Source organism: Salmo salar, chromosome ssa06 (assembly GCF_905237065.1).
Source record: "Salmo salar chromosome ssa06, Ssal_v3.1, whole genome shotgun sequence".
NCBI classification, from domain to species: domain Eukaryota; kingdom Metazoa; phylum Chordata; class Actinopteri; order Salmoniformes; family Salmonidae; genus Salmo; species Salmo salar.
In genome coordinates this window covers 88,788,412-88,814,922 of record NC_059447.1, presented here as the reverse complement: position 1 = coordinate 88,814,922, position 26,511 = coordinate 88,788,412, and the positions used below count along the sequence as shown (strand labels likewise).

General features: G+C 43.5%; 2 long non-coding RNA genes across 2 annotated transcripts; both read left to right on the top strand.

Moving 5' to 3' along the window:
• The first annotated feature begins 3,704 nt into the window (after window positions 1-3,704).
• On the top strand, window positions 3,705-4,229 carry LOC106597537 (uncharacterized). The gene is made up of 3 exons (XR_006770355.1): window positions 3,705-3,826; window positions 3,916-3,971; window positions 4,065-4,229. It is a non-coding gene; the product is annotated as an uncharacterized lncRNA (long non-coding RNA).
• Window positions 4,230-15,507: 11,278 nt separating this feature from the next.
• LOC123743509 (uncharacterized) lies at window positions 15,508-16,018 on the top strand. Its single transcript, XR_006770356.1, has 3 exons — window positions 15,508-15,614; window positions 15,705-15,760; window positions 15,854-16,018. It is a non-coding gene; the product is annotated as an uncharacterized lncRNA (long non-coding RNA).
• The last annotated feature ends 10,493 nt before the right edge of the window (window positions 16,019-26,511 follow it).

Here is a 26,511-nt window from a genome sequence, read left to right as displayed (position 1 = left end):
TCCTCACTGAACTTCTGGAGAGAGTTTGCTGCACTGAAAGTAAAGGGGCTGAATAATTTTGTACGGACAATTTTTCAGTTTTTTATTTGTTAAAAAAGTTTGAAATATCCAATAAATTTCGTTCCACTTCATAATTGTGTCCCACTTGTTGTTGATTCTTCACAAAAAATTACAGTTTTATATCTTTATGTTTGAAGCCTGAAATGTGGCAAAAGGTCGAAAAGTTCAAGGGGGCCGAATACTTTCGCAAGGCACTGTAAAACAATAATGCTGCATAATACAACTTTTTTTTCTATATCAAGTCTTTATATATTTTATGTCTAGCGAAGAGTTTTGTGTTTGAAGAAGGATTTTTTGTTAGGTTTGATAATGTACACTAGATTATTAGTTAGCTACTGAGCAAGGCAGTCACACACACTTCATATGAAACGAATGGTGTGGTGAGTGCAGCATAATGCTAGCACAACAGCTAGCTAGCGAGCCAATCATGGTAACCATTTAGCTAACTTTAGCCAGGTAGCTAAAAAAATGTATATTTTGGCTGTATGCAATTATGGAGAGTGGATACAATTGTTTCTTTGTCATCTTGCTAGCTAGTTATCTAGCTGTGGGCATCTGACTAGTATCAACAAGGTCTTTCTACAACACCAGCACAGCTAGCTAACATTGACTAGAACATAAAGCAACACACACGGACATGCATTGCCAACAAATGCAAGCTTCTGGTTTGGAATATTTTAACAAGGCTGAGTGGTTGATCGACTTCACAATCTTTTCTGTGTGAACATAAAAGAGATTGACTGCCGACAATAATTGGAGGTGTTAAATACTAATCGGCAGGCAAACATTTGACAATCCTACCGGTGTGTCTGAGCTGTAACGGATTGATGAATGTTAAACGGACTGTTTTTCTGTAAAATGTTGAACTGAATTTGGTGTTTCTTTTGTCATACAATCATCTCTGTTGTTCACCATACGTCAACGGTTGACTCTTGTTGAAAAACAATTGGCTCAATCCAGAATGGGTGGGTAGAGTTCACCCTTTTAAAACCTGTCGGATTGGTCCATGATGTGATGCAGAGTTCTGTCTTACTATCCAGGCCTGTGCCCAAACAATTTGAGTTTCTACTTTTAAAAATCCACCTTTCCAGAAACAAGTCTCTAACCATTGCCGCTTGCTATAGACCACCTACTGCCCCCAGCTGTGCGCTGGACACCATATGTGAATTGATTGCCCCCATCTATCTTCAGAGCTCGTGCTGTTAGGTGACCTAAACTGGGACATGATTAACACACCGGCCATCCTACAATCTAAGCTTGATGCCCTCAATCTCACCCAAATTATCAATGAACCTACCAGGTACAACCCCAAATTCTTTAAACACAGGCACCCTCATAGATATCATCCTAACCAACCTTCCCTCCAAATACACCTCTGCTGTCTTCAACCAGGATCTCAGCGATCACTGCCTCATTCATTGCGTCCGTAATGGGTCTGCGGTCAAACGACCACCCCTCATCACTGTCAAACGCTCCCTAAAACACTTCAGCGAGCAGGCCTTTCTAATCTACCTGGCCCGGGTATCCTGGAAGGATATTGACCTCATTCCGTCAGTAGAAGATGCCTGGTTATTCTTTAAAAGTGCTTTCCTCACAATCTCAAATAAGCATGCCCCATTCAAAAAATGTTGAACCAGGAACAGATATATCCCGTGGTTAACTCCAGACCTGTTCAACCTCTCTTTCGTAGCGTCTGAGTTCCCCAAAGATTGGAAAGCTGCCGCAGTCATACCCCTGTTCACAGGGGGAGACACTCTAGACCCAAACTGCTACAGACCTATATCTATCCTACCCTGCCTTTCTAAGGTCTTCGAAAGCCAAGTTAACAAACAGATCACCGACCATTTCGAATCCCACCGTACCTTCTCTGCTATGCAATCTGGTTTCTGAGCTGGTCATGAGTGCACCTCAGCCACGCTCAAGGTCCTAAACGATATCATAACCACCATCGATAAGAGACAATACTGGGCAGCAGTATTCATCGACCTGGCCAAGGCTTTCGACTCTGTCAATCACCACATTCTTGTCGGCAGACTCAATAGCCTTGGTTTCTCAAATGACTGCCTCGCCTGGTTCACCAACTACTTCTCAGACAGAGTTCAGTGTGTCAAATCGGAGGGCCTGTTGTCCGGACCTTTGGCAGTCTCTATGGGGGTGCCACAGGGTTCAATTCTCCAGCCGACTCTTTTCTCTGTATACATCAATCATGTCGCTCTTGCTGCTGGTGATTCTCGGATCCACCTCTACGCACACGACACCATTCCGTATACTTCTGGCTCTTCTTTGGACACTGTGTTAACTAACCTCCAGACGATCTTCAATGCCATACAACTCTCCTTCTGTGGCCTCCAACTGCTCTTAAATGCAAGTAAAACTAAATGCATGCTCTTCAACCGATCGCTGCCCGCACCTGCCCGCCCGTCCAGTATCACTACTCTGGACGGTTCCGACATAGAATATGTCGACAACTACAAATACCTAGGCATCTGGTTAGACTGTAAACTCTCCTTCCAGACTCACATGAAGCATCTCCAATCTAAAATTAAATCTAGAATCGGCTTCCTATTTTGCAACAAAGCATCCTTCACTCATGCTGCCGAACATACCCTCGTAAAAATGACTTTTCTGCCGATCCTTGACTTCGGCGATGTCATTTACAAAATAGCCTCCAACACTCTACTAAGCAAATTGGATGCAGTCTATCACAGTGCAGTCAGTTTTGTCACCAAAGCCCCATATACTTCCCACCACTGCGACCTGTATGCTCTCGTTGGCTGGCCCTCGCTACATATTCATCGCCAAACCCACTGGCTCCAGGTCATCTATAAGTCTTTGCTAGGTAAAGCCCCGCCTTATCTCAGCTCACTGGTCACCATAGCAGCACCCACCCGTAGCACGCGCTCCAGCAGGTATATTTCACTGGTCACCCCCAAAGCCAATTCTTCGTTTGGCCGCCTTTCCTTCCAGTTCTCAGCTGCCAATGACTGGAACGAATTGCAAAAATCACTGAAGCTGGAGACCCATTTCTCCCTCAATAACTTTAAGCACCAGCTGTCAGAGCAGCTCACAGATCACTGCACCTGTACATAGCCCATCTGTAAATAGCCCATCCAACTACCTCATCCCCATAAAATAATGTATTATTCATTTTTTTGCTCCTTTGCACCCCAGTACCTATCTCTACTTGCACATTCATCTTTTGCACATCTATCACTCCAGTGTTTAATTGCTAAATTGTAATTATTTCGCCACTATGGCCTATTTATTGTCTACCTCATTTATCTTACCTCATTTGCACTCACTTTATATAGACTTTTACTCTATTGTATTATTGACTGCATGTTTGTTTATTCCATGTGTAACTCTGTTGTTTGTGTCTCACTGCTTTGTTTTATCTTTGCCAGGTCACAGTTGTAAATGAGAACTTGTTCTCACCTAGCCTACTTGGTTAAATAAAGATGAAAAAAAAATATCAATGTGCAAACTCCACCCTCCAGCACACCAGTGTACACCAGCTGAATGAAATCCAGAGCACCTAATCCAATTGGGAAATTGAACCAATTGAAATGAAGTTCATTGGCTAACAGCTGAACATAATTAGCCATCCAGGATAGAAGGGTCTGGGATTCCTTTATGAGGTGCAACCAAAACAGCTGTTTGACATAGCAACAGGGATATTCTGTCAAGGTGTCTCTCTAGCATTTGTTCTTAATACCGTTGTGGTTTTGATCACTAAAATGGCTGTGACTTTTGGACTCTCGTTGAGGTTAGTTTTTCAATGTAGTCATCTGGTTGGTTTACCTTGTCTTAAAGTTTCACTGGTTACTTGTGTTTAACTGTCTGAATGTTTTGTAGTGTTTCTTGGATTTGCTGTCTGCTAATTGGAGGGATAACTTGTTTTACACTTAAAGGTGTGTTTTGGTTTACACTACTTCAGTTCAAATCAGTCTAGTTCCGATAGCTTAAGGCTGGCATTTTACCACAATGTTTATTTTGTTTTCTAGGTAATTCTAATGGGCATCATGCCTACACTGGACCTGAACCAACTGGATCCTATGCCAAAGCAAGTGTGGTGCCTAGTCCAAATGCTAAAGCTACTGGCCACAATGCCACGTCAGCAGAAGCTACTGGCCACAATGCCACGTCAGCAGAAGCTACTGGCCACAATGCCACGTCAGCAGAAGCTACTGGCCACAATGCCACGTCAGCAGAAGCTACTGGCCACAATGCCACGTCAGCAGAAGCTACTGGCCACAATGCCACGTCAGCAGAAGCTACTGGCCACAATGCCACGTCAGCAGAAGCTACTGGCCACAATGCCACGTCAGCAGAAGCTACTGGCCACAATGCCACGTCAGCAGAAGCTACTGGCCACAATGCCACGTCAGCAGAATCTACTGGCCACAATGCCCCGTCAAGTGTGAAGTCCGGCCCCGGCGCCTCAGCAGAAGCGTCCGGCGCCTCAGCAGAAGCGTCCGGCGCCTCAGCAGAAGCGTCCGGCGCCTCAGCAGAAGCGTCCGGCGCCTCAGCAGAAGCGTCCGGCGCCTCAGCAGAAGCGTCCGGCGCCTCAGCAGAAGCCTCAGGAGAAGCGTCCGGCGCCTCAGCAGAAGCCTCAGGAGAAGCGCCTCAGCAGAAGCGTCCGGCCCCGGCGCCTCAGCAGAAGCGTCCGGCCCCGGCGCCTCAGCAATAGCATCCGGCCCCGGCGCCTCAGCAATAGCGCCTCAGCAGAAGCGTCCGGCCCCGGCGCCTCACCAGAAGCGTCAAGCCTTGAACAGACCACCCGACCACTCAACTAGGGAGATCATAATTTGGTTTGCCCAACTCCTTAATCGTCGTTCCCCTGTTACTGTGCCTCCCTTTAGAAGAAAAGGTAACTGAGGTGGAGAAATGTGCCAACTAATGCTCTTGTTTGAAATGAGGATCTCCTTCACTTGTCCAGCGTCATGCAAATTGTTTACAGGGGTGGACGCTACAATGGACTAAAATTGACTTCTGACTTGCCAATATTGCTGACACACTTTGGTTCTATGGTTATGCTTTTGATTTAGCCTGGTGTTCCTGCTACTCTTCCATGATCTGCTCAATAAACAATTTGACTTTCAATATACCTTGTCCTTAAAATATAATATTCTCTTCTGCCTGCCATGTGCTTGCTGTTTGGGAACAGACTGTGGGTCTGGAGTAAAAGGGAATGTGGATCACAACACTTGTGTAAACAGGTATGTTTACCTTTGTTTCTGGTAGTTCAAATGCTCAAGTTCTCTAAATTGTCAGAGCTCCCTCATATGTTCATACTTTACCTGTCCCTTTGTGAAGGGTGTTTGATTTACTGTAATCTGCCTGTTACCATAGGTGCCTAAAGAATGCGAGTGCAGTTTACCTCATCGTCCCATTGCCTGTCACTAACCTGTCCCAGGGACGCTAAAGTTTCTCCTTGGCCTTATTCAGAAACATTAAATCAACTTGACTCATTTTGCCTGTTCTACAATGTTGGTCTGGCCAGACACATGGATGCAATCGTGTATATGCGTTCATCGCTTTCAGCTGTAAAAATATGTCAACTCTCAATGTGGTCTTCTGCACAATCCATTTCTACCTGACCACAATGAGGTTGCACTTGCAGAACCCCCTGGCAGAAACTTTAGATTTTAAAAGGTGCACTTAATTTTGTACAAAGTGAGAGCTTATCTAGAGATGTAAATATGAATTGTTTCTTAAGCCTGGCTGGTGACTAACTACTTTTGCTTTTTTGTTATCAAGGCTTCAAACAATTTCAAAAAACACTTAGCGTTCTGATATTTTAGGATTTTCAAGCAACTATACTGGGGGGGGAATTCTCACTGTCAGGTGTTAATTTTCAGCAAACTTAACATACAAAGATTTGTATGAACATAAGATTCAACAACTGAGACAAACTGAACAAGTTCCACAGATGTGACTAACAAATGGAATAATGTGTTGTGGACACCAGATGCATTAAGAACTGCACCAGATTTGCCAGTTCTTTCTTGTGAGATGTTACCCCACTCTTCCACCAAGGCACCTGCAAGTTCCCGGACATTTCGATCCAACAGGTCCTAGACGTGCTCAATGGGATTGAGGTCCGGGCTCTTCGCTGGCAATGGCAGAACACTGACATTCCTGTCTTGCAGGAAATCATGCACAGAACGAGCAGTATGGCTGGTGGCATTGTCATGCTGGAGGGTCATGTCAGGATGAGTCTGCAGGAAGGGTACCACATGAGGGAGGAGGATGTCCTCCCTGTAACGCACAGTGATGAGATTGCCTTCAATGACAACAAGCTCCGTCCGATGATGCTGTGACACGACGGACCCTCCACCTCCAAATCGATCCCGCTCCAGAGTACAGGCCTCGGTGTAACGCTCAAACGCAAATCCGACCATCACCCCTGGTGAGACAAAACCGCGACTCGTCAGTGAAGAGCACTTTTTGCCAGTCCTGTCTTGTCCAGCGACGGTGAGTTTGTGCCCATAGGCGACATCGATGAGGACCTGCCTTCAGTCCAGCCTCTCTCAGCCTATTGTGGACAGGCTGAGCACTGATGGAGAAATTGTGCGTACCTGGTGCAACTCGAGCAGTTGTTGCCTTCCTGTACCTGTCCCGCAGGTGTGATGTTCCCATGTCCCGATCCTGTGCAGGTGTTGTCACACGTGGTCTGCCACTGCGAGGACGATCAGCTGTCCATCCTGTCTCCCCGTAGCGCTGTCTTAGGCGTCTCACAGTACGAACATTGCAATTTATTGCCCTGGCCACATCTGCAGTCCTCATGCCTCCTTGCAGCATACCTAAGGCACGTTCATGCAGATGAGCTGGGACCCTGGGCATCTTTCTTTTTGTGTTTTTCAGAGTCAGTAGAAAGGCCTCTTTTGTGTTTTAAGTTTTCATAACTGTGACCTTAATTGCCTACCGTCAGTAAGCTGTTAGTGTCTTAACGACCGTTCGACAGGTGCATGTTCATTAATTGTTTATGGTTCATTGAACAAGCATGGGAAACAATGTTTAAACCCTTTACAATGAAGATCTGTGAAGTTATTTGGATTTTTACAATTCATCTTTGAAAGACAGGATCCTGAAAAAGGGACGTTTAGTTACTGACAATTTGTTCATAGAGGAATTAAATCTAAAGCTGCAAGTGTGGACTCTAATAAAATGTTTGATTAAAGCACTACATTTGTGACAGAGGTACATGTCCTCTGGCGCTGCTTTGAAACTTTTTTTTGGTGGTGGGGGGGTCTGAATGATTTGGATTCTGTGATCATTTATCCATGATCAGATCGATCTGAGTTTATAAACATTTTTTTCAGAAAATAATCTGATGGCATCAATCTGATCCACATGTCACAGAATCCAGTTTGAGTGCTATGAACAGGCCTACACCTTGCCATCTACTGGACAGGTTGCAGTACTACTTCTACACTTTCATAGGGAGACATGAGTAAACTGTAGTGAACAAAAATAAACGCAACTTGTAAAGTGTTGGTCCCATGTTTCATGAGCTAAAATAAAAGATCTGTTGCCAGAGGATTTAATGTTCAGTTTTTTACCATAAGCCGCCTCCAACTTCGATTTAGAGAACTTGGCAGCACGTCCAACCGGCCTCACAATCATAGACCACGTGTAACCACGCCAACCAAGGACATCCACAACCGGCTTCTTTACCTGTGGGATCGTCTGAGACCAGCCATCCGGACAGCTGATGAAACGAAGGGGTATTTCTGTCTGTAATAAAGCCCTTTTGTGGGGAAAACTCATTGAAAAGTCACTGATTGGCTGGGCTTGGCTCTCAAGTGGGCCAGGCCCACCCACGGCTGTGCCCCTGCCCAGTCCTATGAAATCCATAGATTACAACCTTCTAAATGTGTTTATATGTGTTTATATTTTTTCAGTGTACAGTACCAGTCAAAAGTTTGGTCAAACCTACTCATTGAAGCGTTTTTCTTTATTTTTACTGTTTTCTACATTGTAGAATAATAGAAGACATCAACACTATGAAATAACACATATGGAATCATGTAGTAACCAAAACAGTGTTAATCAAATCAAAATATATTTTATATGAGATTCTTGAAAGTTGCCACCCTTTGCCTTGATGACAGCTTTGCACACTCTTGGCATTCTCTCAACCAGCTTCACCTGGAATGCTTTTCCAACAGTTTTGAAGGAGTTCCCACATATGCTGAGCACTTGTTGGCTGCTATTCCTTCACTCTGCGGTCCAACTCATCCCAAACCATCTCAATTGGGTAGAGGTCGGGTAGTGCAGCACTCCATCATTCTCCTTGGTCAAATAGCCCTTTCACAGCCTGGAGGTGTATTTTGGGTCATTGTCCTGTTGAAAAACAAATGATAGTCCCACTAAGCGCAAACCAGATGGGATGGCGTATCGCTGCAGAATGCTGTGGACTCATCAAACCAAAGGACAGATTTCCACCGGTCTAATGTCCATTGCTCGTGTTTCTTGGCCCAAGCAAGTCTCTTCTTATTATTGGTGTCCTTAGTAGTTTTTTTAAGCAATTCAACTATGAAGGCCTGATTCACGCAGTCCTGAGATGTGTCTGTTACTTGAACTTTGTGAAGCATTTAATCAGGAAGCAATTTCTGAGGCTGGTATCTCTAATGAACTTATCCTCTGCAGCAGAGGTATTTTGGGGTTTTCCTTTCCTGTGGCCGTCTTCATGAGACCTAGTTTCATCATAGCGCTAGTTTCATCATAGCGCTAGATGGTTTTGCGACTACAATTGAAGAAACTTTGAAAGTTCTTGACATTTTCTGGATTGACTGACCTTCATGTTCTTATTTGAGCTGTTCTTGCCATAATATGGACTTGGTCTTTTACCAAATGAGGCTATCTTCTGTATGCCACCCCTACCTTGTCACAATACAAATGATTGACTCAAACTCAGTAATAAGAAGGCAAGAAATTCCACAAATGGACTTTTAACAAGGCACACCTGTTAATTGAAATGCATTCCAGGTGACTACCTCATGAAGCTGGTTGAGAGAATGCCAACCAAGGCAAAGGGTGGCTACTTAGAACAATCTCAAATATATTTTGATTTGTTTGAAACCTTTTTGGTTACTAAATTATTCCGTATGTGTTATTTAATAATTTTGATGACTTCAATATTATTCTACAAGGTAGAAAGTTGTATAAATAAAGAAAAACCTTGGAATGAGTCGGTGCGTCTAAACTTTTGACTGGTACTGTAAATGGAAAGATCATGTCATAAATGTTGAAATAAAGTGTAAGAAGGTGCTGAATCTTATGAGCTCGGTCTCTGGTTATGAATGGGGTGCTGACAGACAATCGTTGAAAGATATTTATAGAGTTCGAATCAGGACGACAATTGATTACGGGTAAATAGTTTATGGAAAAGCGGCAAAGACTTGGCTTCAGAAGCTGAATCCAGTAAATAGCTTAAAGGTGTCATGCCTCTCCAGGCTGAGGATCCAAGGCCTCATATCAGCTTGGCAAATGGCTGACGATGATCAGACCCATCTCACCCACATAAGAGAAGAGGGGGGGGCGGTTTTGACACCGTAAAACTGTCAAAAATTCTTCAGTATTGGGAAAGGAATGTTCCTTTGTCTACAGAAGACATTTGCCGCTAAAACTACACTGCTCAAAAAAATAAAGGGAACACATAAACAACACAATGTAACTCCAAGTCAATCACACTTCTGTGAAATCAAACTGTTCACTTAGGAAGCAACACTGATTGACAATAAATTTCACATGCTGTTGTGCAAATGGAATAGACAACAGGTGGAAATTATAGGCAATTAGCAAGACACCCCCAATAAAGGAGTGGTTCTGCAGGTGGTAACCACAGACCACTTCTCAGTTCCTATGCTTCCTGGCTGATGTTTTGGTCACTTTTGAATGCTGGCGGTGCTTTCACTCTAGTGGTAGCATGAGACGGAGTCTACAACCCACACAAGTGGCTCAGGTAGTGCAGCTCATCCAGGATGGCACATCAATGCGAGCTGTGGCAAGAAGGTTTGCTGTGTCTGTCAGCGTAGTGTCCAGAGCATGGAGGCGCTACCAGGAGACAGGCCAGTACATCAGGAGACGTGGAGGAGGCCGTAGGAGGGCAACAACCCAGCAGCAGGACCGCTACTTCCGCCTTTGTGCAAGGAGGAGCAGGAGAAGCACTGCCAGAGCCCTGCAAAATGACCTCCAGCAGCCCACAAATGTGCATGTGTCTGCTCAAACGGTCAGAAACAGACTCCATGAGGGTGTTATGAGGGCCCGATGTCCACATGTGGGGGTTGTGCTTACAGCCCAACACCGTGCAGGACGTTTGGCATTTGCCAGAGAACACCAAGATTGGCAAATTGCCACTGGCGCCCTGTGCTCTTCACAGATGAAAGCAGGTTCACACTGAGCATGTGACAGACGTGACAGAGTCTGGAGACGCCGTGGAGAACGTTCTGCTGCCTGCAACATCCTCCAGCATGACCGGTTTGGCAGTGGGTCAGTCATGGTGTGGGGTGGCATTTTTTTGGTGGGCCGCACAGCCCTCCATGTGCTCGCCAGAGGTAGCCTGACTGCCATTAGGTACCGAGATGAGATCCTCAGACCCCTTGTGAGACCATATGCTGGTGCGGTTGGCCCTGGGTTCCTCCTAATGCAAGACAATGCTAGACCTCATGTGGCTGGAGTGTGTCAGCAGTTCCTGCAAGAGGAAGGCATTGATGCTATGGACTGGCCCGCCCGTTCCCCAGACCTGAATCCAATTCAGCACATCTGGGACATCATGTCTCGCTCCATCCACCAACGCCACGTTGCACCACAGACTGTCCAGGAGTTGGTGGATGCTTTAGTCCAGGTCTGGGAGGAGATCCCTCAGGAGACCATCCGCCACCTCATCAGGAGCCTGCCCAGGCGTTGTAGGGAGGTCATACAGGCACGTGGAGGCCACACACACTACTGAGCCTCATTTTGACTTGTTTTAAGGACATTACATCAAAGTTGGATCAGCCTGTAGTGTGGTTTTCCACTTTAATTTTGAGTGTGACTCCAAATCCAGACCTCCATGGGTTGATAAATTGGATTTCCATTGATTATTTTTGTGTGATTTTGTTGTCAGCACATTCAACTATGTAAAGAAAAAAGTATTTATTAAGATTATTTCTTTCATTCAGATCTAGGATGTGTTGTTTAACCTGTTGGGACTAGGGGGCAGTATTTTCACGGCTGGATAAAAAAAACGTACCCGATTTAATCTGGTTACTAATCCTACCCAGTAACTAGAATATGCATATACTTATTATATATGGATAGAAAACACCCTAAAGTTTCTAAAACTGTTTGAATGGTGTCTGTGAGTATAACAGAACTCATTTGGCAGGCAAAACCCTGAGACATTTTCTGACAGGAAGTGGATACTGATGTGTTGAATTACCTTTAAGCCTATGCCATTGAAACACACAGGGGTTGATGAATGTTTTGGCACTTCCTATTGCTTCCACTAGATGTCGCCAGCCTTTACAAAGTGTTTTGAGTCTTTTACTGTGAGATCTGACCGAACAAGAGCCATGGAACGGTGATGGCCGATTAGACTCTGGCGCGCGAGTTGATGTTGGGTACCATTGTTCCAGTACGTTATAAAAGAGAATGCATTCGTCCACCTTGACTATTATTCATGTTCTGGTTAAAAAAGGCACTAATGATTCATGCTATACAACGTTTGACATGTTTGAACGAACGTAAATATTATTTTTCCCCTCGTTCATGACGAGAAGTCCGGCTGGCTTAGATCATGTGCTAACAACACGGAGCTTTTTGGATATAAATGATGAGCTTTTTTGAACAAAACTACATTTGTTATGGACCTGGGATTCCTGGAAGTGACATCTGATGAAGAGAATCAAAGGTAATGGATTATTTACATAGTATTTTCGATTTTAGATCTCTCCAACATGGCCGTTTCTCTGTATAGCAAAGCGTATTTTTCTGGGCGCAGTGCTCAGATTATTGCAAAGTGTGATTTCCCAGTAAGGTTATTTTTAAATCTGGCAAGTTGAAAGATAAAACATAAAAGAGATTGACTGCCGACAATAATTGGAGGTGTTAAATACTAATCGGCAGGCAAACATTTGACAATCCTACCGGTGTGTCTGAGCTGTAATGGATTGATGAATGTTAACCTCTATTTTCACGGCTGGATAAAAAACGTACCCGATTTAATCTTATTATTACTCCTGCCCAGAAACTAGAATATGCATATAATTATTGGCTTTGGATAGAAAACACCCTAAAGTTTCTAAAACTCTTTGAATGGTGTCTGTGAGTATAACAGAACTCATATGGCAGGGCAAAACCTGAGAAGATTCTGTACAGGAAGTACCCTGTCTGACCATTTCTTTGCCTTCTTTGTCATATCTATCCATTACAAAGGATCTCTGCTATTACGTGACACTTCCTACGGCTTCCATGGGCGCTCAGAGCCCGGGAAAAAGCTGAATGACGTAATTCAAAGCCCTGGCTGAAACACACGAGCGCTTTTGCTAAGTGGTCTATCAGAGGACAAAGGGCTTAGGCGCGTGCACTGGCCGCCCCCGTCTTTCTGTTTTTCCCTCTATTTACCGAAAAGCAGATTCCCAGTCGTAATATTATCGCTTTTTTACGAGATAAATTGCATAAAAATTGATTTTAAACAGCGGTTGACATGCTTCGAAGTACGGTAATGGAATATTTAGAATTTTTTTGTCACGAAATGCGCCATGTGCGCGATCCTGATTTACCCTTTCAGATAGTGTCTAGAACGCACGAACAAAACGCCGCTATTTGGATATAACGATGGATTATTTTGGACCATACCAACATTTGTTATTGAAGTAGAAGTCCTGGGAGTGCATTCTGACGAAGAACAGGAAAGGTAATAACATTTTTCTTATAGTAAATCTGATTTTGGTGAAGGCTAAACTTGCCGGGTGTCTAAAAGCTAGCCCGTGATGGCTGGTCTATGTACTTAGAATATTGCAAAATGTGCTTTCACCAAAAAGCAATTTTAAAATCGGACATATCGAGTGCATAGAGGAGTTCTGTATCTATAATTCTTAAAATAATTGTTATGCTTTTTGTGAACGTTTATCGTGAGTAATTTAGTGAATTGTTAGTAAATTCCCCGGAAGTTTGCGGGGGTATGCTAGTTCTGAACGTCACATGCTAATGTAAAAAGCTGTTTTTTGATATAAATATGAACTTGATTGAACAAAACATGCATGTATTGTATAACATAATGTCCTAGGTGTGTCATCTGATGAAGATCATCAAAGGTTAGTGCTGCATTTAGCTGTCTTCTGGGTTTTTGTGACATTATATGCTAGCTTGAAAAATGGGTGTCTGATTATTTCTGGCTGGGTACTCTGCTGACATAATCTAATGTTTTGCTTTCGCTGTAAAGCCTTTTTGAAATCGGACAGTGTGGTTAGATTAACGAAAGTCTTGTCTTTAAAATGCTGTAAAATAGTCATATGTTTGAAAAATGGAAGTTTTCGGATTTTAGAGGAATTTGTATTTCGCGCCACTCCCATCATTGGATATTGGAGCAGGTGTTCCGCTAGCGGAACGTCTAGATGTAAGAGGTTAACAAACAGATCACCGACCATTTCGAATCCCACCGTACCTTCTCAGCTATGCAATCTGGTTTCCGAGCTGGTCATGAGTGCACATCAGCCACGCTCAAGGTCCTAAACGATATCATAACCACCATCGATAAGAGACAATACTGGGCAGCTGTTGTCATCGACCTGGCCAAGGCTTTCGACTCTGTCAATCACCACATTCTTGTCGGCAGACTCAATAGCCTTGGTTTCTCAAATGACTGCCTCGCCTGGTTCACCAACTACTTCTCAGACAGAGTTCAGTGTGTCAAATCGGAGGGCCTGTTGTCCGGACCTTTGGCAGTCTCTATGGGGGTGCCACAGGGTTCAATTCTCCAGCCGACTCTTTTCTCTGTATACATCAATCATGTCGCTCTTGCTGCTGGTGATTCTCGGATCCACCTCTACGCACACGACACCATTCCGTATACTTCTGGCTCTTCTTTGGACACTGTGTTAACTAACCTCCAGACGAGCTTCAATGCCATACAACTCTCCTTCTGTGGCCTCCAACTGCTCTTAAATGCAAGTAAAACTAAATGCATGCTCTTCAACCGATCGCTGCCCGCACCTGCCCGCCCGTCCAGTATCACTACTCTGGACGGTTCCGACATAGAATATGTCGACAACTACAAATACCTAGGCATCTGGTTAGACTGTAAACTCTCCTTCCAGACTCACATGAAGCATCTCCAATCCAAAATTAAATCTAGAATCGGCTTCCTATTTTGCAACAAAGCATCCTTCACTCATGCTGCCGAACATACCCTCGTAAAACTGACTTTTCTGCCGATCCTTGACTTCGGCAATGTCATTTACAAAATAGCCTCCAACACTCTACTAAGCAAATTGGATGCAGTCTATCACAGTGCAATCAGTTTTGTAACCAAAGCCCCATATACTTCCCACCACTGCGACCTGTATGTTGTTGCTGGCCCTCGCTCATATTCATCGCCAAACCCACTGGCTCCAGGTCATCTATAAGTCTTTGCTAGGTAAAGCCCCGCCTTATCTCAGCTCACTGGTCACCATAGCAGCACCCACCCGTAGCACGCGCTCCAGCAGGTATATTTCACTGGTCACCCCCAAAGCCAATTCTTCGTTTGGCCGCCTTTCCTTCCAGTTCTCTGCTGCCAATGACTGGAACGAATTGCAAAAATCACTGAAGCTGGAGACCCATTTCTCCCTCAATAACTTTAAGCACCAGCTGTCAGAGCAGCTCACAGATCACTGCACCTGTACATAGCCCATCTGTAAATAGCCCATCCAACTACCTCATCCCCATAAAATAATGTATTATTCATTTTTTTGCTCCTTTGCACCCCAGTACCTATCTCTACTTGCACATTCATCTTTTGCACATCTATCACTCCAGTGTTTAATTGCTAAATTGTAATTATTTCGCCACTATGGCCTATTTATTGTCTACCTAATTTATCTTACCTCATTTGCACTCACTGTATATAGACTTTTTCTCTATTGTATTATTGACTGCATGTTTGTTTATTCCATGTGCAACTCTGTGTTGTTTGTGTCTCACTGCTTTGTTTTATCTTTGCCAGGTCGCAGTTGTAAATGAGAACTTGTTCTCACCTAGCCAACTTGGTTAAATAAAGATGAAAAAAAATATCAATGTGCAAACTCCACCCTCCAGCACACCAGTGTACACCAGCTGAATGAAATCCAGAGCACCTAATCCAATTGGGAAATTGAACCAATTGAAATGAAGTTCATTGGCTAACAGCTGTACATAATTAGCCATCCAGGATAGAAGGGTCTGGGATTCCTTTATGAGGTGCAACCAAAACAGCTGTTTGACATAGCAACAGGGATATTCGGTCAAGGTGTCTCTCTGGCATTTGTTCTTAATACCGTTGTGGTTTTGATCACTAAAATGGCTGTGACTTTTGGACTCTCGTTGAGGTTAGTTTTTCAATGTAGTCATCTGGTTGGTTTACCTTGTCTTAAAGTTTTCACTGGTTACTTGTGTTTAACTGTCTGAATGTTTTGTAGTGTTTCTTGGATTTGCTGCCTGCTAATTGGAGGGATAACTTGTTTTACACTTAAAGGTGTGTTTTGGTTTACACTACTTCAGTTCAAATCAGTCTAGTTCCGATAGCTTAAGGCTGGCATTTTACCACAATGTTTATTTTGTTTTCTAGGTAATTCTAATGGGCATCATGCCTACACTGGACCTGAACCAACTGGATCCTATGCCAAAGCAAGTGTGGTGCCTAGTCCAAATGCTAAAGCTACTGGCCACAATGCCACGTCAGCAGAAGCTACTGGCCACAATGCCACGTCAGCAGAAGCTACTGGCCACAATGCCACGTCAGCAGAAGCTACTGGCCACAATGCCCCGTCAGCAGTGTGAAGTACTGGCCCCGGCGCCTCAGCAGAAGCGTCAGGCCCCAGGCGCCTCAGCAGAAGCGTCAGGCCCCAGGCGCCTCAGCAGAAGCGTCAGGCCCCGGCGCCTCAGCAGAAGCGTCAGGCCCCGGCGCCTCAGCAGAAGCGTCAGGCCCCAGGCGCCTCAGCAGAAGCGTCAGGCCCCGGCGCCTCAGCAGAAGCGTCAGGCCCCGGCGCCTCAGCAGAAGCGTCCGGCCCCGGCGCCTCAGCAGAAGCCTCAGCAATAGCGTCCGGCGCCTCAGCAATAGCGTCCGGCGCCTCAGCGGAAGCGTCAAGCCTTGAACAGACGGCCCGACCACTCAACTAGGGGAGATCATAATTTGGTTTGCACAACTCCTTAATTGTCGTTCCCCTGTTACTGTGCCTCCCTTTAGAAGAAAAGGTAACTGAGGTGGGGAAATGTGCCAACTAAGGCTCTTGTTTGAAATGAGGATCTCCTTCACTTGTCCAGCGTCATGCAAATTGTTTACAGGGGTGGACGCTACAATGGTATAAATGGTTTTTATAACCATACGACTAAAATTGACTTCTGACTTGCCAATATTGCTGACACACTTTTAGGTTCTACGGTTATGCTTTTGATTTAGCCTGGTGTTCCTGCTACTCTTCCATGATATGCTCAATAAACAATTTGACTTTAAATATACCTTGTCCTTAAAATATAATATTCTCTTCTGCCTGCCATGTGCTTGCTGTTTGGGAACAGACTGTGGGTCTGGAGTAAAAGGGAATGTGGATCACAACACTTGTGTAAACAGGTATGTTTACCTTTGTTTCTGGTAGTTCAAATGCTCAAGTTCTCTAAATTGTCAGAGCTCCCTCATATGTTCATACTTTACCTGTCCCTTTGTGAAGGGTGTTTGATTTACTGTAATCTGCCTGTTACCATAGGTGCCTAAAGAATGCGAGTGCAGTTTACCTCATCGTCCCATTGCCTGTCACTAACCTGTCCCAGGGACGCTAAAGTTTCTCCTTGGCCTTATTCAGAAACATTAAATCAACTTGACTCATTTTGCCTGTTCTCCAATGTTGGTCTGGCCAGACACATGGATGCAATCGTGTATATGCGTTCATCGCTTTCAGCTGTAAAAAATATGTTTCAACTCTCAATGTGGTCTTCTGCACAATCCATTTCTACCTGACCACAATGAGGTTGCACTTGCAGAACCCCCTGGCAGGAACTTTAGATTTTAAAAGGTGCACTTAATTTTTGTACAAAGTGAGAGCTTATCTAGAGATGTAAATATGAATTGTTTCTTAAGCCTGGCTGGTGACTAACTACTTTAGCTTTTTTGTTATCAAGGCTTCAAACAATTTCAAAAAACACTTAGCGTTCTTATATTTTAGGATTTTCAAGCAACTATACTGGGGGGAATTCTCACTGTCAGGTGTTAATTTTTAGCAAACTTAACATACAAAGATTTGTATGAACATAAGATTCAACAACTGAGACAAACTGAACAAGTTCCACAGATGTGACTAACAAATGGAATAATGTGTTGTGGACACCAGATGCATTAAGAACTGCACCAGATTTGCCAGTTCTTTCTTGTGAGATGTTACCCCACTCTTCCACCAAGGCACCTGCAAGTTCCCGGACATTTCGGGGAAGAGCCCCCCCTCCGATCCAACAGGTCCTAGACGTGCTCAATGGGATTGAGGTCCGGGCTCTTCGCTGGCAATGGCAGAACACTGACATTCCTGTCTTGCAGGAAATCATGCACAGAACGAGCAGTATGGCTGGTGGCATTGTCATGCTGGAGGGTCATGTCAGGATGAGTCTGCAGGAAGGGTACCACATGAGGGAGGAGGATGTCCTCCCTGTAACGCACAGTGATGAGATTGCCTGCAATGACAACAAGCTCCGTCCGATGATGCTGTGACACACCGCCCCAGACCACGACGGACCCTCCACCTCCAAATCGATCCCGCTCCAGAGTACAGGCCTCGGTGTAACGCTCAAACGCGAATCCGACCATCACCCCTGGTGAGACAAAACCGCGACTCGTCAGTGAAGAGCACTTTTTGCCAGTCCTGTCTTGTCCAGCGACGGTGAGTTTGTGCCCATAGGCGACATCGGTGAGGACCTGCCTTCAGTCCAGCCTCTCTCAGCCTATTGTGGATTGTGGACAGGCTGAGCACTGATGGAGAAATTGTGCGTACCTGGTGCAACTCGAGCAGTTGTTGCCTTCCTGTACCTGTCTCGCAGGTGTGATGTTCCCATGTCCCGATCCTGTGCAGGTGTTGTCACACGTGGTCTGCCACTGCGAGGACGATCAGCTGTCCATCCTGTCTCCCCGTAGCGCTGTCTTAGGCGTCTCACAGTACGAACATTGCAATTTATTGCCCTGGCCACATCTGCAGTCCTCATGCCTCCTTGCAGCATACCTAAGGCACGTTCATGCAGATGAGCTGGGACCCTGGGCATCTTTCTTTTTGTGTTTTTCAGAGTCAGTAGAAAGGCCTCTTTTGTGTTTTAAGTTTTCATAACTGTGACCTTAATTGCCTACCGTCAGTAAGCTGTTAGTGTCTTAACGACCGTTCGACAGGTGCATGTTCATTAATTGTTTATGGTTCATTGAACAAGCATGGGAAACAATGTTTAAACCCTTTACAATGAAGATCTGTGAAGTTATTTGGATTTTTACAATTCATCTTTGAAAGACAGGATCCTGAAAAAGGGACGTTTAGTTACTGACAATTTGTTCATAGAGGAATTAAATCTAAAGCTGCAAGTGTGGACTCTAATAAAATGTTTGATTAAAGCACCACATTTGTGGTAGAGGTACATGTCCTCTGGCGCTGCTTTGAAACTTTTTTTTGGTGGTGGGGGGGTCTGAATGATTTGGATTCTGTGATCATTTATCCATGATCAGATCGATCTGAGTTTATAAACATTTTTTTCAGAAAATAATCTGATGGCATCAATCTGATCCACATGTCACAGAATCCAGTTTGAGTGCTATGAACAGGCCTACACCTTGCCATCTACTGGACAGGTTGCAGTACTACTTCTACACTTTCATAGGGAGACATGAGTAAACTGTAGTGAACAAAAATAAACGCAACTTGTAAAGTGTTGGTCCCATGTTTCATGAGCTAAAATAAAAGATCTGTTGCCAGAGGATTTAATGTTCAGTTTTTTACCATAAGCCGCCTCCAACTTCGATTTAGAGAACTTGGCAGCACGTCCAACCGGCCTCACAATCATAGACCACGTGTAACCACGCCAACCAAGGACATCCACAACCGGCTTCTTTACCTGTGGGATCGTCTGAGACCAGCCATCCGGACAGCTGATGAAACGAAGGGGTATTTCTGTCTGTAATAAAGCCCTTTTGTGGGGAAAACTAATTGAAAAGTCACTGATTGGCTGGGCTTGGCTCTCAAGTGGGCCAGGCCCACCCACGGCTGTGCCCCTGCCCAGTCCTATGAAATCCATAGATTACAACCTTCTAAATGTGTTTATATTTTTTCAGTGTACAGTACCAGTCAAAAGTTTGGTCAAACCTACTCATTGAAGCGTTTTTCTTTATTTTTACTGTTTTCTACATTGTAGAATAATAGAAGACATCAACACTATGAAATAACACATATGGAATCATGTAGTAACCAAAACAGTGTTAATCAAATCAAAATATATTTTATATGAGATTCTTGAAAGTTGCCACCCTTTGCCTTGATGACAGCTTTGCACACTCTTGGCATTCTCTCAACCAGCTTCACCTGGAATGCTTTTCCAACAGTTTTGAAGGAGTTCCCTCATATGCTGAGCACTTGTTGGCTGCTATTCCTTCACTCTGCGGTCCAACTCATCCCAAACCATCTCAATTGGGTAGAGGTCGGGTAGTGCAGCACTCCATCATTCTCCTTGGTCAAATAGCCCTTTCACAGCCTGGAGGTGTATTTTGGGTCATTGTCCTGTTGAAAAACAAATGATAGTCCCACTAAGCGCAAACCAGATGGGATGGCGTATCGCTGCAGAATGCTGTGGACTCATCAAACCAAAGGACAGATTTCCACCGGTCTAATGTCCATTGCTCGTGTTTCTTGGCCCAAGCAAGTCTCTTCTTATTATTGGTGTCCTTAGTAGTTTTTTTAAAGAAATTCAACTATGAAGGCATGATTCACGCAGTCTGAGATGTGTCTGTTACTTGAACTTTGTGAAGCATTTAATCAGGAAGCAATTTCTGAGGCTGGTATCTCTAATGAACTTATCCTCTGCAGCAGAGGTATTTTGGGGTTTTCCTTTTCTGTGGCCGTCTTCATGAGACCTAGTTTCATCATAGCGCTAGTTTCATCATAGCGCTAGATGGTTTTGCGACTGCAATTGAAGAAACTTTGAAAGTTCTTGACATTTTCTGGATTGACTGACCTTCATGTTCTTATTTGAGCTGTTCTTGCCATAATATGGACTTGGTCTTTTACCAAATGAGGCTATCTTCTGTATGCCACCCCTACCTTGTCACAATACAAATGATTGACTCAAACTCAGTAATAAGAAGGAAAGAAATTCCACAAATGGACTTTTAACAAGGCACACCTGTTAATTGAAATGCATTCCAGGTGACTACCTCATGAAGCTGGTTGAGAGAATGCCAACCAAGGCAAAGGGTGGCTACTTAGAACAATCTCAAATATATTTTGATTTGTTTGAAACCTTTTTGGTTACTAAATTATTCCGTATGTGTTATTTAATAATTTTGATGACTTCAATATTATTCTACAAGGTAGAAACGTTGTATAAATAAAGAAAAACCTTGGAATGAGTCGGTGCGTCTAAACTTTTGACTGGTACTGTAAATGGAAAGATCATGTCATAAATGTTGAAATAAAGTGTAAGAAGGTGCTGAATCTTATGAGCTCGGTCTCTGGTTATGAATGGGGTGCTGACAGACAATCGTTGAAAGATATTTATAGAGTTCGAATCAGGACGACAATTGATTACGGGTAAATAGTTTATGGAAAAGCGGCAAAGACTTGGCTTCAGAAGCTGAATCCAGTAAATAGCTTAAAGGTGTCATGCCTCTCCAGGCTGAGGATCCAAGGCCTCATATCAGCTTGGCAAATGGCTGACGATGACCAGACCCATCTCACCCACATAAGAGAAGAGGGGGGGGGGGGGTTTGACACCTTAAAACTCTGTCAAAAATTCTTCAGTATTGGGAAAGGAATGTTCCTTTGTCTACAGAAGACCTTTGCCGCTAAAACTATAACGTCCAAAAAGTATACACTGGAACAATATATATATATTTCTTTCTTTGTTAAGAATAGGAATGAGATTGTAGTTCCTAATGAGATAATTGTTCTTCATATAAACTATGCACAGTGACTAGCCACGCACCAAGTGAATTCAGAGTACGTGTCAGCATGCCGGAACACCCACTTTGGCCAGAGTGCCTAAAAGGACACGCTAAGAATTAACATACCAGACCAGAAAAGCGTGGAGTGTTAGCTACATGTTGAAAATGGTTACAACTTAACCTCAACCCGAGGTGAAGAAGATAACGCCCAGACTAGACCTGAACATTGCCAGCCTGCAGCTGTGCGTGTAAAGTGCTTCAAACTCAGACTAAAGACAAGGTGGGAAGGATAAAATCCCATCTCAGATAATCATTGGTGTGTCTGAATATCTGCTTTGAAAACACTCCACTACAAGCACAGACAACTAAGAAGAAGGACGTTGTGACCTCTGGTGGACAATCAGAGCCTTTCAACCACGTGAGAGCCCACCGAAACAACCTTCCGAGAGGGCTTGGTTCTGACCGAGATAGACGACTAACGAAAGCATTCAACACGTAAATACATTCGTTATTTTCTTACCCCAAACGGGCGGTGGTTCATGTGCAAGGTATATGATTATTGTGGGAATAGTTATAGAATGTATCCACGATTAATTCCCTTTTTCTCTCTGTGTTTTCTCAACCCCCTTCTCTATCTCTGTGTAATAAGACGTCATATCTTGTCAGTCCACTAGGGACTTTTGTCTCAAGTAAGTGTGTATGTGTAGTCTGTGTCATTATTTAGTTAGTTAGAAAATAAATAATTAAATCAATGTGTAGTACTGAATAATCAGTAAAGCTGGGGTTCTTGCAGATCCAAGAAGGTTACGACTGCTCAGAATGAGACTGATTTGAGGCAATGATTAATAAGCAGCAATATTGTTGTCGAAAAATAATTTCTTCAAGAATTTAATTTGGGAGATGGTAACTTGTTAAACAACTTCTTCCGTTTTACCCCAAATTCCTAATTAGTTCATTTAAACGGGTTAACAATTAAACATAGTTAGTGGATTAAATAAATAACAGTCATCACATTAATGAAAGTCACGTCACGACAAAGGATATGTATTGGTGCATTTAAATCAACATCTGTATGTGTCTACTAGTGGAGGCAGGTGAGATGCCTTTGGATATACAAAAAATTGTCAGTAGCTTATTGGGTTGAAAGGCTGTGAGGTTTAGCATACCACTGCTACTGTTCTAGATGAATGTTGGGAATATACTAGTAGACAAGGTAGTGGTTTTGGTTGGACTGTTGGAAAGCTTGCTGATGTGAGTGGTTTGAGGGACGTCGGAGGTTGACCCGTCTGTGGTCATAGGGGATGTTCCTCCATGGTTACTCCCAGATCCTGTTGTTGATCTAACTTTGGTAGAGAAAAGGAAATATTGGTTCAGAAGTCAGTGAAACTGGTTGACAATTACATTGATCTATGTCTTTACTTGGCTCATTGCGCTCTAGCGACTCCTTGTGGTTGGCCGGGCACCTGCAGGCTGACTTCAGTCGTCAGTTGAACTGTGTTTCATCCAACACATTGGTGCAGCTGGCTTCCGGGTTAAGAGGGCAGGTGTCAAGAAAGTAGCGCGGCTTGGCGGGGTCGTGTTTCGGAGGACGCATGTGTCTTAATCATTAATAGCAATTAAATGTATTACAACTATGTTTATATCCACAAATTAAATATTACCGCTACTACTGAAACTCTTGTCTATGTCATCGTGTCAGCTAAACTGGATGCCGTGTCAGAATTAAGGCTACTGTTGAACTCGTCATCTTTCTTCTAGAATCCAGAGGACATAAAACAGTATAGAGGCAAGATGGATATCGATTTAACGACATGTAAATATTTTAATATATGCTTTTCATATTAATGCAAAATTACTGTTCTTTTAAAAATATTTGTCACAAAAACAAGCGTATCTCTGTGAAATGTCAATGGAGCACTGAGCGTACCACAAGCTTTTTATTTTCAAGGCCTTTTACATTTAATTCAGGTCTTGTCATGTTCATTTTGCTTTTTGAGACCCACGGAAGCAACTTTGAAGACAATCACCACAACGTGTAAAACAAAACAAAAATGATTAGAGAAAGCTGCGTGGCTCTGTCAACAGAAGGTGATGAAATCTGACTATTTGTGTATAATGATATGCTAAAGAAACACCCCACTGAACGATTTAGAACATGAAGACTCATATCTGTCTTGGTAAAAATGTATTTAAAAGTAAAATTGTATCACCAAAGCGCATTTTCACTCACAATGGGTAGAGTGGGTGAGCATTCTATACTGTGCAAGTAGGCTGTTGGTAGGCCTACTATTGACATTTTTTTTATTTTCGTGTTTTTGCTTTCAAAATCAACCTTTGTTAATATAAAAACAATAACATTGGATGTACACAAAAAAGTAAAAAGAAAATCAGGAGACCACCTTTAAGGTCTGGGAAAATCCTATGAAATTTAGATTTGTTCTTTTGTGTAGTTACCCATTAATTCAAGTGAGCAGGCACAGAGTACTGTTGTTGGGTTAGCTGTGTTTCTGTAGTACAGGCAGCTACCACTGTTGTTGGGTTAGCTGTGTTTCTTTAGTACAGGTACCTAGCACTGTTGTTGGGTTAGCTGTGTTTCTGTAGTACAGGCAGCTAGTACTGTTGTTGGGTTAGCTGTGTTTCTTCAGTACAGGTACCTAGCACTGTTGTTGGGTTAGCTGTGTTTCTTTAGTACAGGCACCTAGCACTGTTGTTGGGTTAGCTGTGTTTCTGTAGTACAGGTACCGAGCACTGTTGTTGGGTTAGCTGTGTTTCTGTAGTACAGGCACCGAGCACTGTTGTTGGGTTAGCTGTGTTTCTGAAGAACAGGCACCTAGCACTGTTGTTGGGTTAGCTGTGTTTCTTTAGTACAGGTACCTAGCACTGTTGTTGGGTTAGCTGTGTTTCTGTAGTACTGTCACCGAGCACTGTTGTTGGGTTAGCTGTGTTTCTGAAGAACAGGCACCTAGCACTGTTGTTGGGTTAGCTGTGTTTCTGTAGTACAGGCAGCTAGCACTGTTGTTGGGTTAGCAGTGTTTCTGTAATACAGGCACCTAGCACTGTTGTTGGGTTAGCTGTGTTTCTGTAGAAGACATGAGATGGAGTTTGCCGAACAAAAGGCCACTGGATTGATGCAAGTAGTCATGATATCATTCTGACAGGTAGGTATAGGCTACTTTGTAGCTTTGTAGCTGGTCAACATTTAATAGAGAAGGTTTTAGGGAAAGCCTTTCCATCTACCAGAAGACAGTTAGGTCTATCATTACCATCTCTATATTTTATTCGTTCCTTAATTGTTTGAAACCTGGACCTTTGTTCTTCATATTATGAGGCATGTCTTACCTTGCTTCAAGGTAGCCAAGCCAAAATACTACCATAGAAATGTTGAGGGAAATATTTTATAAACTCATATGTGCTCTCTAGTTGTTCAAATCAACTTTCTTTTAATGTCTAGCATTCACTGTCTGACTGTCGACAGAGTGCGGATTGGTACTTATCACGGTAGGAGGCCGTTCCTTATCATGCTAGAACAGAAGACATACTTGCTGTGTGTGGATGAACCTGACTTTGGCTGACAACTTGACTTTGAGCCAATCAGAGAGCAGGAACCTCCATATGGGGAAGCGACAAGAAAAAGGAAAAAAGAAGGCAATTTTCATCAGAATTGTTGTACCTACAGTGCCTTGCGAAAGTATTCGGCCCCCTTGAACTTTTCGACCTTTTGCCACATTTCAGCCTTTAAACATAAAGATATAAAACTGTAATTTTTTGTGAAGAATCAACACCAAGTGGGACACAATCATGAAGTGGAACGAAATTTATTGGATATTTCTAACTTTTTAACAAATAAAAAACTGGAAAATTGGGCGTGCACAATTATTCAGCCCCCTTAAGTTAATACTTTGTAGCGCCACCTTTGCTGCGATTACAGCTGTAAGTCGCTTGGGGTATGTCTCTATCAGTTTTGCACATCGAGAGACTGACATTTTTGCCCATTCCTCCTTGCAAAACAGCTCGAGCTCAGTGAGGTTGGATGGAGAGCGTTTGTGAACAGCAGTTTTCAGTTCTTTCCACAGATTCTCGATTGGATTCAGGTATGGACTTTGACTTGGCCATTCTAACACCTGGATATGTTTATTTGTCAACCATTCCATTGTAGATTTTGCTTTATGTTTTGGATCATTGTCTTGTTGGAAGACAAATCTCCGTCCCAGTCTCAGGTCTTTTGCAGACTCCATCAGGTTTTCTTCCAGAATGGTCCTGTATTTGGCTCCATCCATCTTCCCATCAATTTTAACCATCTTCCCTGCCCCTGCTGAAGAAAAGCAGGCCCAAACCATGATGCTGCCACCACCATGTTTGACAGTGGGGATGGTGTGTTCAGGGTGATGAGCTGTGTTGCTTTTTACGCCAAACATAACGTTTTGCATTGTTGCCGAAATGTTCGATTTGGTTTCATCTGACCAGAGCACCTTCTTCCACATGTTTGGTGTGTCTCCCAGGTGGCTAGTGGCAAACTTTAAACGACACATTTTATGGATATCTTTAAGAAATGGCTTTCTTCTTGCCACTCTTCCATAAAGGCCAGATTTGTGCAGTATACGACTGATTGTTGTCCTATGGACAGAGTCTCCCACCTCAGCTGTAGATCTCTGCAGTTCATCCAGAGTGATCATGGGCCTCTTGGTTGCATCTCTGATCAGTCTTCTCCTTGTATGAGCTGAAAGTTTAGAGGGACGGCCGGGTCTTCGTAGATTTGCAGTGGTCTGATACTCCTCCCATTTCAATATTATCGCTTGCACAGTGCTCCTTGGGATGTTTAAAGCTTGGGAAATCTTTTTGTATCCAAATCCGGCTTTAAACTTCTCCACAACAGTATCTCGGACCTGCCTGGTGTGTTCCTTGTTCTTCATGATGCTCTCTGCGCTTTAAACGGACCTCTGAGACTATCACAGAGCAGGTGCATTTATACGGAGACTTGATTACACACAGGTGGATTCTATTTATCATCATTAGTCATTTAGGTCAACATTGGATCATTCAGAGATCCTCACTGAACTTCTGGAGAGAGTTTGCTGCACTGAAAGTAAAGGGGCTGAATAATTTTGTACGGA